This window comes from Nicotiana attenuata, unplaced genomic scaffold (assembly GCF_001879085.1).
Source record: "Nicotiana attenuata strain UT unplaced genomic scaffold, NIATTr2, whole genome shotgun sequence".
Lineage (NCBI taxonomy): Eukaryota > Viridiplantae > Streptophyta > Magnoliopsida > Solanales > Solanaceae > Nicotiana > Nicotiana attenuata.
The window spans coordinates 2,119,890-2,131,970 of NW_017670243.1; the positions used below are offsets into that span (position 1 = coordinate 2,119,890).

A 12,081-nucleotide genomic window follows, 5' to 3' on the forward strand; every position below is an offset into this window, starting at 1 on the left:
AAACAACCGTTCATCCTCGAACGGACATAGAAAAGTACCTAAGTCAGTGAAAAGATGGGGATATCGGCTCCGCATATCGGACACGGACTCCCAGGTAGCTGCCTCAACAGGCTGACCTCTCACTGAACACGGACCGACGGATAACTCTTTGATCTCAACTGATGAACCTGCCGGTCTAGAATAGCCACCGGCTCCTCCTCATAGGTCAAGTCTTTATCCAATTGGACAGTGCTGAAGTCTAGCACGTGGGATGGATCAACGTGGTACTCTGAAGCATGGACACATGAAACTTGGATGCACAACTGATAAACTCGGCGGCAACGCAAGTCTATAAGCCACCTCTCCCACTCGATCAAGGATCTCAAAAGGCCTGAAGAACCTAGGGCTTAGCTTGCCCTTCTTTCCAAATCTCATCACGCCCTTCATGGGCGACACCCGAACAACACTCACTCTCCGACCATGAATGCCACGTCATGAACCTTACGGTTAGCATAACTCTTCTACCTGGACTGTGCTGTACGAAGCCTATCCTGAATGATCTTGACCTTGTCCAAGGCATCCTGTACCAAATCCGTACCCAACAACCGAGCCTCTCCCGGATCAAACCACCCAACTGGCGACCGACATCGCCTGCCATATAATGCCTCATAGGGAGCCATCTGGATGCTCGACGGGTAGCTGTTGTTATAGGCAAACTCCGCTAATGGCAAGAACTGATCCCAAGACCCTCCAAAGTCAATAACACATACTCGGAGCATATCCTCAAAAATCTGAATAGTACGCTCAGACTGCCCGTCCGTCTGGGGATGAAATGTTGTGCTCAACTCGACCCGTGTACCCAACTCACGCTGAACTGCCCTCCAGAAATGTGAGGTAAACTGCGTACCTCGGTAGGAAATAATAGACACGAGTACACCATGAAGACGAACAGTCTCCCGGATATAGATCTCAGCTAACCTCTATGAAGAATAGGATACTGCCACAGGAATGAAATGCGCTGACTTAGTTAGCCTATCAACAATAACCCATACCGCGTCGAACTTCCTCTGAGTCTGCAGGAGTCCAACAACGAAGTTCATAGTGACACGCTCCTACTTCCAGTCGGCAATCTCAATCTTCTGAAGCAAACCACCAGGTCTCTGATGCTCATACTTTACCTGCTGACAATTCAAACACCGAGCTACATAAGCAACAGTATCCTTCTTCATCCTCCTCCACCAATAATGTTGCCACAAGTCCTGATACATCTTAGCGGCGCCTAGATGAATAGAATACTGGGAACTATGGGCCTCCTCTAGAATCAACTCACGAAGTCCATCCACATTAGGCACACAAGCACGACTCTGCATCCTCAAAACTCCATCATCTCCGACTGTAACCTGCTTGGCACCTCTGTGCCGCACTGTGTCCTTAAGGACAAGCAAATGAGGGTCATCATACTTCTGATCCACGCTCAAATAATGAAGAATGAGCGACTATGCAAGCTAGAACACGGCTGGGCTCAGAAACATCCAACCTCATGAACTGATTGGCTAACGCTTGAATATCCAAAGCAAGCGGTCTCTCACCGAGTGGAATATACACAAGGCTTCCCATACTAGCTGACTTCTGACTCAAAGCATCGGCCACTACATTGGCCTTCCCAAGATGATACAAGATGGTAATATTATAGTCTTTCAACAGCTCCAACCACCTCCTCTGCCTCAAATCTAGCTCCTTCTACTTGAACAAGTATTGCAAACTCTTGTGATCCGTGAACACCTCACACGACATGCCATATAAATTGCCTCCAAATCTTCAGCGCGTGAACAATGGCTGCTAGCTCCAAATCATGAACTAGATAATTCTTCTCATGAATCTTCAACTATCGCGAAGCATATGCAATAACCTTGCCATTCTGCAACAACACTGCGCCAAGTTCAATACGAGATGCGTCACAATATACTGTAAATGGACCTGCACCTGTGGGCAATACCAACAGCGGTGCCGTAGTCAAAGCTATCTTGAGCTTCTGAAAGCTCGCCTCACACTCGTCCAACCACCTGAACTAGGCACCCTTCTGGATCAACCTGGTCATCGGGACTGCTATAGATGAAAACCCCTCCACGAACCTGATAGCTTCATGGACAAGGATAAAGCTGTAGAAGCACCAAGAAAGCCATTCACAAGGTCTCAAGCTAAAGAGAAGCAAGACAAGGTTGTTGGGCTTCAATGGGAGATCAAGAAGGCTCTAATGGTGGAAGAAGAGCTCAAAAATTATGGAGAGTATTTGGCTAAGTGCTACACTCATTTCATGGTCCAAGTCCAAGTCCAAGAGGAGGTTGATTGGGGTCCAAGCACCAGCCAAGGAGGGCCTAAATTAGGCGCCTACATCAACTCACAAAGGAGCCAACTTGGCCCCCAAGATTCCTTATTTTGTTTCCTAGTTTGTTAGGACATATTTGATGTTTTCCTAGGTAGTTAAGGTTTTGTTTTTCTTTTCCTAAGATTATTGGAATTACTTTCCAAGATTGACTTGGTTTTTGTTTCCTAGAGTTTTACCTTTTCCTATGGTAGTTGGGCATGTTGTCCAAAGTAGTTTAGGACTTTATTTCCTTGTTTTTTTAGGTAGAATTTCGTGACCCCTTCCCTATATAAAGGGGTATCTTCTTTGCTTTTAGACTTAGACTATTATCAATAAAAATTGTGAGATTTTTCTTGCACTCTTGTGTGTGGCTACTCTTGGATTTATTCTTCAATCTTCAAGACTCAACTTAAGGTGGTAAGATTAAACTCTTTCAAAATCTTAGATCACTTCTAGGTATTCAAGAAAGGTGATAAGTTTAGGCTTATTGTTGTTCTTGTTATTCTAAAGGGTCGGGTTTCACAATCTATCTCTCGTTTTTAATTCTCTACCAAAGGCGATTAGTTCTTTGTTAGCTAATTATTGTTGTTAGGATTCAACTTCAAGAATAGACTTCTTGAATTCAAGAAACTCTTTCTTGAATTCAATCTATCTTTAATTTTTCGTCCTTTTTTGTTTCTTTATTTTTTTTAGCTTCCGCACGTTTCTTGATTTTCTTGTTTTTCTTAGTAATTCTTGAATCCCCCATCGTGTTGTTATCAAGTGGTATCCGAGCATAGGCTAATCAAGATTTCAATCTTGATAATCTTGGGAGGTTTTTGAGCAACAAAAAAAACCAAAAAAAACGAAAATTAGCCCCAAAAAAAGTGTTATTGCTCATTATTATTTTTAGAATTCAAGTATTATTTGGTTTCCAAGTCAAGAAAGGAAACAAGAAAAGGGGGTCCTTGTTCTTGAAGATTAAGGAAGCTTCTTTCCTTATTCTTGTGGGTTTTGGGTTTCCTAAAATTCTTTCCTTTTTTTTCTACTAACCAATTCCTATTCTCCCTAGGTACGGTCATTCACTTTTCTTTCTTTTTCTAACTCCATATTCTTATCACTAAAGGTTGTGACTAGTAAGGTTTATTAGTAAATCTAGAGATTAACGATCAAGAGTTGCATTGAGTGGAGAAAAAGGCAAGAGAGGTGAGAACATCATAGGGAAAAGCCAAATTGAGAGATATATATTACTTTGTTCATAATGTCTCGTACAGGTAGTGATGATGAACAAAGGGTTCTTCAAGAAGCCGAAATTAAAGGAAGGAATGATTTCACCTTGCAAGCTATGCACCAACAATTTGAAAGGTGGAATTTGCAATTCCAAGAGATGAGGGACACCATTGCTGAGCAAAATATTACAATAGCTGAACTTAAGAGGGGAAATAATGCTAGACTCCAAGCTTGGAGAAATGTACCCGCTCCCATTGTAAATCAGGAAAACCCTATCGATGATTTTAATGATGATATTGATTTTGATAGGGTAGGAAGAGATAGGAGGGGACAAAGAGGAAGACTAGAAGATGATAATATAAGTAGTATAAAGATGAAGATGCCATCTTTCAAGGGAACAATGGATCCAGACTTGTACCTTGATAGGGAGAGAAAAGGGGAAGCCATCTTTGATTGCCACAACTATTTGGAGGGTAAGAAGGTTAAACTTGCTGCTGTTGAGTTTTCTGACTATGCAGCAACCTGGTGGAAAAAGCTTTCTAGGGACAGATTGCAAGAAGGACAAGCACTCGTTGCTACGTGGGCTGAGATGAAGAGGGTAATGAGGAAGATATTTGTGCCATCACACTTTTAAAGAGATCTTCAACAACATATTCAAACTTTGAGGCAAGGGTCCATGTCTGTAGATGAGTACATTAAGGCTATGGATATGGCTATGACCCAAGCTAATTGTATGGAGGAAGAGGAGGCTACAATGGCGAGGTTTTTGAATGGTTTAAATAAGGAAGTAGCTGATGTAGTCGAATTACAACAATATATAACTTTAGATGAGTTAGTTGAATTAGCTGTAAAGGTAGAAAGACAAAACAAAAGGAGACAGCAATCTAGCTCATGGAAAAGCCGGCCAACTACTATTCCAAAGAAGCAATGGCCAAAATCTGAGGAGACACTTACTCTTAAATTCCGTGAAGACAAGGGCAGGAGCAAATTGGAATCCAAGGATGGGGTAAGCCTTTTATGCCTAAAACTTCTACTTCTACTTCTTCGATTCAATGTCTGAAGTGTCAAGGGAGAGGGCATAAGGCTTTTGAATGCCCAAGTAGAAGAAACATTCTAATCAAAGAGGATGGGGGATATGAGAGTGAAAAAAGTGAACCAAGTGAAGAACAAGAAGAAAACTTTGTAGAGAGTGAAGAAGGAGAAGAGATGGAGTACATTGATAATGGGGTGAATTTTGTGGTTAGGAGGCTTATGCACATTAATTTGGGTGACTCTAATGAAGAACAAAGGAAAAACATATTCCATACTCGGTGGGGGATTAAAGATAAAATTTGTTCTATGATAATTGATAATGGGAGTTGTGCTAATGTTGTGAGTGCATATTTGGTGGAAAAGTTAGGGTTGGAATGGACGAAGCACCCTAGACCTTATAGGTTGTAATGGTTCAATGATAGTGGAGAGGTCAAGGTGAATAAGCAATGCATGGTCTCCTTTAAGATTGGAAGGTACGCTGACGAAGTTCTATGTGATATAGTACCCATGCAAGCTTGTCATATCTTGTTGGGGCGCCCATGGCAATATGATAGGAGTGCTTTTCACGATGGGAGGAAAAATAGATACTCTCTTGAGCATAATGGCAAGAAGTACATTCTTGCACCTTTAACTCCTTCCCAAGTGTATGAAGATCAAAAAAAGATGAAAGAATCAATGGGGAAACATGGGGAGGGATCAAAACGAGAGACTAAAGGGATAGAAAAAGAGGGAAAAAATAAAATGAGGTGTGAGGAGAGATAGCAGGACAATGAGAGAAAGGAAAAGGAGGGGAAGAATGAAAATAAAGAAAGCATTGGAGAGAGGAAAGAGGCTAAGACTGAAAAAAAGTGAGCCTTGCAAAAGCCAAAGAGTGTTTAATTCCAAAAAAGAAGGGCTGCCTATTATTATGCTCACTTATAAGGAAGTTCTGCTTAATAATGATTCACTAACATCCTCCTTGCCTAGTGTTATTTCTAACCTTTTGCAGGATTTTGAAGATGTTTTTCCTGAGGATCTTCTTAAAGGTTTACCACCTTTAAGAGGAATAGAGCATCAAATTGATTTTGTGCCGGGATCACAAATTCCTAATAGGTCTGCTTATAGGAGCAATCCCAAAGAAACAAAAGAATTGCAAAGACAAGTAGAGGAGCTGCTTGATAAGGGATTTGTAAGAGAAAGTATGAGTCCCTGTTCAGTGCCCGTGCTTTTGGTGCCAAAGAAGTATGGCACTTGGAGGATGTGCGTGGACTGCCGCGCCATCAATAAAATAACAGTAAAGTATCGCCATCCTATTCCTCGTTTAGATGATATGCTTGACCAATTGCATGGTTCTCAAATATTCTCTAAAATTGATTTGAAGAGTGGATATCACCAAATTAGAATGAATCCTAGAGATGAGTGGAAAACTGCCTTTAAAACTAAATATGGATTGTATGAATGGTTAGTGATGCCGTTCGGGTTAACTAATGCACCTAGTACATTCATGAGGTTAATGAACCATATCTTTAAGGATTTCATGGAAAATTTGTAGTCGTGTATTTTGATGATATTCTGATCTTTTCTAAATCTTTAGAAGAGCATGTCGAACATTTGAAACAAGTTTGTAATGTCCTTAGGGAGCAACAATTGTATGCAAATCTATCCAAGTGCACTTTTTGTGTAGATAAGGTAGTTTTCTTGGGTTTTGTTGTGAGTTCTAGAGGTGTTGAGGTAGATGAAGATAAAATCAAAACGATTAAAGATTGGCCTACACCTAAGAGCATTACTGAAGTTAGAAGTTTTCATGGACTTGCTAGCTTTTATAGGAGATTTGTTAGAGATTTTAGTTCAATTGCTGCTCCTTTAACTGAAGTCATTAAGAAGGATAAGGTATTTAATTGGGGAAAAGAACAAGAGCATGCATTTAATATTTTGAAGGATAAATTATGTTCTGCTCCTTTGTTGCAATTACCTGATTTTAATAAGTCATTGAAATTGAATGTGATGCATCTGGTAGAGGTATTGGCTGTTTTAATGCAAGATTCTAAATCAATCGCTTATTTTAGTGAGAAGTTGAATGGGGCTGCATTGAATTATTCTACTTATGATAAAGAATTGTATGCCTTGGTAAGGGCTCTTGCTACATGGCAGCATTATTTGTGGCCAAAGGAATTTGTTATAAAAACTGACCATGAGTCCTTAAGATACTTGAAAAGCCAAGGTAAATTGAGTAGAAGACATGCCAAATGGGTTGAATTCATTGAGACAGTTCCTTATGTGATTAGCTATAAGCAAGGTAAAGACAATATAGTTGCTGATGCGCTTTCAAGAAGGTACGCTCTTATTTCTACTCTTACTTCTAAATTGATGGGATTTGATCATATTAAGAATTTATACATTGATGATTCTGATTTTGATGTCGCATTTTCGGCATGTTTAAATGGGCCTTTTGAGAAGTATAATATGAAAGATGGGTTTCTTTTTAAAGAAAATAAGCTTGGTGTCCCTAATTGTTCTTTGCGAGAAGTTTTTGTGAGGGAAGCACATTGTGGGGGGCTTATGGGACACTCTGGTGTGCCTAAAACACTTGACATCCTTGCTGAAATTTTTTTTTGGCCTAACATGAGAAAAGTTGTAGAAAGATTTTGTGCTCAATGCCTTGAATGCAAACAAGCTAAATCTAAAGTGTTGCCACGTGGTTTATACACACCATTACCTGTGCCTATTTCACCTTGGATTGATATTTCTATGGACTTTGTGTTAGGACTGCCTAGAACAAGGTATGGTAAGGATAGAATCTTTGTTGTGGTAGATAGGTTCTCAAAAATAGCTAGTTTTATTCCTTGTTTAAAGACTAATGATGCTTCTCATGTTGCTGATTTATTTGTTAGAGAAGTTGTTAAATTGCATGGTATACCTCGAACTATTGTTAGTGAAAGGGATGCTAAGTTTCTAAGCCACTTTTGGCGTGTGCTTTAGGGAAAATTGGGAACAAAATTGTTGTTTTCTACTTCGTGTCATCCACCAACTGATGGGCAAACTGAGGTAGTAAATAGAACCTTAGGAAATACGTTATGGGTTGTTCTAAAAGGAAAATTAACTTCTTGGGAGGATCACTTGCCTATGGTAGAATTTGCTTACAATCGAACTGTTCATTCATCTACTGGTTATTCTTTTGAAGTTGTTTATGGATTTAACCCCTTTACACCCCTTGACTTATTGCCTTTGCCTACTAATGAGATGGTTAGTCTTGATGGGAAGAAGAAAGCTGATTTGATGAAGACTATTCATGAGCATACGAGACTTGCAATTGAGAGGAGGAATGAGCAAATAGCTTTACGAAGAAATAAAGGTCGAAAACCAGTTATGTTCGAGCCTGGTGATTTGGTTTGGGTTCATATGAGGAAGGAGAGATTTCCTTCAAAAAGGAAGACAAAATTGCACCCTAGAGGAGATGGACCATTTAAAGTACTTGAAAGAATTGGAGATAATGCTTACAAATTGGACCTTCCAGGTGAGTTTCAAGTAAGTGCTACTTTCAATGTTGTTGACTTATCCTTGTTTGATGTAGGTTCAAATTCGAGGACGAATTCTTTTCAAGAGGAGGGGAATGATAGCTTCATGGACAAGGATAAAGCTGTAGAAGCACCAAGAAAGCCATTCACAAGGTCTCAAGCTAAGGAGAAGCAAGACAAGGTTGTTGGGCTTCAATGGGAAATCAAGAAGGTGCTAATGGTGGAAGAAGAGCTCAAAAATTATGGAGAGTATTTAGCTAAGTGCTACACTCATTCCATGGTCCAAGTCCAAGTCCAAGAGGAGGTTGATTGGGGTCCAAGCACCAGCCAAGGAGGGCCTAAATTAGGCGCCTAAATCAACTCACAAAGGAGCCAACTTGGCCCCCAAGTTTCCTTATTTTGTTTCCTAGTTTGTTAGGACATATTTGATGCTTTCCTAGGTAGTTAAGGTTTTGTTTTTCTTTTCCTATGATTATTGGAATTACTTTCCAAGATTGACTTGGTTTTCGTTTCCTAGAGCTTTACCTTTTCCTATGGTAGTTGGACATGTTGTCCAAAGTAGTTTAGGACTTTATTTCCTTATTTTTTTAGGTAGAATTTCGTGACTCCTTCCCTATATAAAGGGGTATCTTCTTTGCTTTTAGACTTAGACTATTATCAATAAAAATTGTGAGATTTTTCTTGTACTCTTGTGTGTGGCTACTCTTCGATTTATTCTTCAACCTTCAAGACTAAACTTAAGGTGGTAAGATTAAACTCTTTCGAAATCTTAGATCACTTCTAGGTATTCAAGAAAGGTGATAAGTTTAGGCTTATTATTGTTCTTGTTATTCTAAAGGGTCGGGTTTCACAATCTATATCTCGTTTTTAATTCTCTACCAAAGGCGATTAGTTCTTTGTTAGCTAATTGTTGTTGTTAGGATTCAACTTCAAGAATAGACTTCTTGAATTCAAGAAACTCTTTCTTGAATTTAATCTATCTTTAATTTTCCGTCCTTTTTTGTTTCTTTATTTTTTTTAGCTTCTGCACGTTTCTTGATTTTCTTGTTTTTCTTAGTAATTATTGAATCCCCCATCGTGTTGTTATCAGAACCGACGGTAATAACCCGCCAAACCCAAGAAACTCCGGATCTCTGTAGCTGATGTGGGTCTAGGCCAGTCCTTGACTGCCTCTATCTTCTTCGGATTCACCTGAATACCCTCTACTGATACAACATGTCCCAAGAAAGCAACTGAACTCAACCAAAACTCACATTTTGAAAACTTCGCATACAACTAATTGTCCCTCAAGAGTCAGAAAAACGACTCGAAGGTGCTGCTCGTGCTCCTCTCGGCTGCGGGAGTATATCAAAATATCATCAATGAAGACAATCACAAAGGAATACAAGTACGGCCTAAACAACTCGGTTCATCAAATCCATGAATGCTGCTGGGGCATTTGTTAAACCAAATGACATCACCAGAAACTGGTAATGCCCGTACCGAGTGCGAAAGCTATCTTAGGGACATCGGATGCCCTAATCCTCAACTAATAGTAGCCAAATCTCAAATCAATCTTCGAAAATACCTTGGCACCTTGAAGCTGATCAAACAAATCATCAATCCTCGGCAATGGATACTTGTTCTTGATGGTGACTTTGTTCAATTGCCGATAATCTATGCACATCCTCATCGATCCATCCTTCTTCTTAACAAACAACACGAACGCATCCTAAGGCGAGACACTAGGCCTAATAAAGCCTTTATCAAGCAGGTCCTGCAACTGTTCCTTCAATTCTTTCAATTCTGGCGGGGCCATGCGATATAGCGGAATAGAAATGGGTTGAGCGCCCGGAGCCAAATCAATGCAAAAGTCAATATCCCTATCGGGTGGCGTGCCCGACAGGTCTGCAGGAAATACCTCTGGAAACTCACGAACAATGGGCACAGAATCCATGGAAGGAACCTCAGCACTAGAATCACGAACATATGCCAAATAGGCCAAACATCCCTTATCAACCATGCGTCGAGCCTTCATATATGAGATAACCCTGCTGGTAGAATGACCAAGAGTCCCTCTCCACTCCAAATGAGGCAACCCCGGCAATGCCAAGGTCACGGTCTTGGCATGACAGTCCAATATAGCATGATAAGGGGATAACCAATCCATCCCCAAAATGACATCGAAATACACCATATCGAGAAGTAGGAGATCTACACTAGTCTCGAGACCCCCAATAACAACCACACACGCACGATAGATACGATCTACCATAATCGAATCACCCACCCGTGTAGACACATATACTGGAGCACTCAAAGAATCACGAGGCACAACCAAATATGTAGCAAAATAAGATGACACATAGGAGTATGTAGACCCTATATCAAATAGGACTGATGCATCTCTACTGCAAACTGAAATTGTACCTGTGATAACGGCATCGGATGCCTCAGCCTCAAGTCTGCCTGGGAAAGCATAACATCGGGGCTAGGCCCCACCACTCTGAACCACATCCCCGGACGGTCTCCTGTTGGTTGGCCTCCACCTCTAGCAGCCTGACCTCCACCTCTAACGGCCTGACCTCCACCTCTAACACCTCTACCTACACCTCTAGCTGTCTGACCCATGCCCCTAGCTGGTTGAGCGGGTGGTGGAACACTCGGTGCCTGAACCATGGCACGAAAACCCTGATACTGAGAATTGCTCGACGCTCGAGGGCAAAATCTAGCAATGTACCTCGAATCGCCACAAGTATAACAAGACTTCGGCTGCTGAGACTGCTGACCCTGGAACTGACTCTGATGGCCTGAGTAACCACCCTGAAAACTCTGGAGCAGAAGTGCACTGATAGGAGCTGGTTGTGCACTGTAGGGCAACTGATCAGAATACTGCACATGAGAACCACGGCCACCTGGAGCACCGTGAGAAGCGTGAAGTGCTGAATGAAACGGCCTGGGAGGATGGCCTCTACCAAAAGAATCCCTGCCTCCAGACGAGGCACCACTAAATCTGCCAGAATGACGAGGCCTCTAGTCAGACCCCTGACCGCTCCCCTGAGCTAGAACCATCTCAACACGCCTGGCCACATTGGCCGCATCTTGAAAAGAAATCTCGCTCCCTGTCTCCTTAGCCATCTGCGATCTAATAGGCTGAGCGAGTCCCTCAATAAACCTCCCCACCCTCTCTCTCTGGGTGGGGAGTATAAGAAGAGCATGTCGAGCCAAATCAATAAACCTCGTCTCGCACTGGGTGACAGTCATAGAACCCTGCTGAAGACGCTCGAACCGCCTGTGGTACTCCTCTCTCTGAGTGACGGGAAGGAACTTCTCGAGAAATAGCTGTGAGAACTGGTCCCAAGTGAGAGCTGGTGACCCAGCTGGTCTGGCCAAACAATAATCTCTCCACCATTTCTTGGTGGAACCTGATAGACAAAAAGCAACAAAGTCGACCCCATTGGTCTCCACTATCCCCATGTTCCGAAGAACCTTATGACAGCTGTCTAAATCATCCTGGGGATCCTCTAAAGATGTACCACCATAGGTAGTAGTGAAGAGCTTAGTGAACCTATCCAATCTCCACAAGGCATCTTAAGACATAGTCGATCCGTCACCGGTCTGAGCTACAACACCCGGTGGAACTACCCCAACTGGCTAAGATGCTGGAGTCTGAAACTGGGGAGCCATCTGCTCCGGAGTGCGAGTAGCGGGAGTTTGTGCTCCTCCCCCAGCCTGAGAGACGGCTGGTGCTACAGGAAGTATGCCTGCCTGAGTGACACTCTCCATAAGGCCAACTAGACGGACCAGAGCATCCTGGAGTACCGGGGTGGCAATGAACCCCTCTGGACCTGAGTTGGGCCCACTGGAACTGTCTGGGCCGGAACCTCATCGTCAAACTCTATCTGAGGCTATGCCGCTGGTGCTGCTGCTCTGGGCTGAGCTCTGCCCCTGCCTCGACCTCTAGCACGGCCTCGGCCTCTGCCCCTCGTAGGAGCTGCCGCTGGGGGCTCGGGCTGCTGATCA

General features: G+C 42.2%; 1 pseudogene; it reads left to right on the forward strand.

The window, feature by feature from the left end:
- The first annotated feature begins 3,907 nt into the window (after window positions 1-3,907).
- On the forward strand, window positions 3,908-8,434 carry LOC109236541 (annotated as a pseudogene).
- The last annotated feature ends 3,647 nt before the right edge of the window (window positions 8,435-12,081 follow it).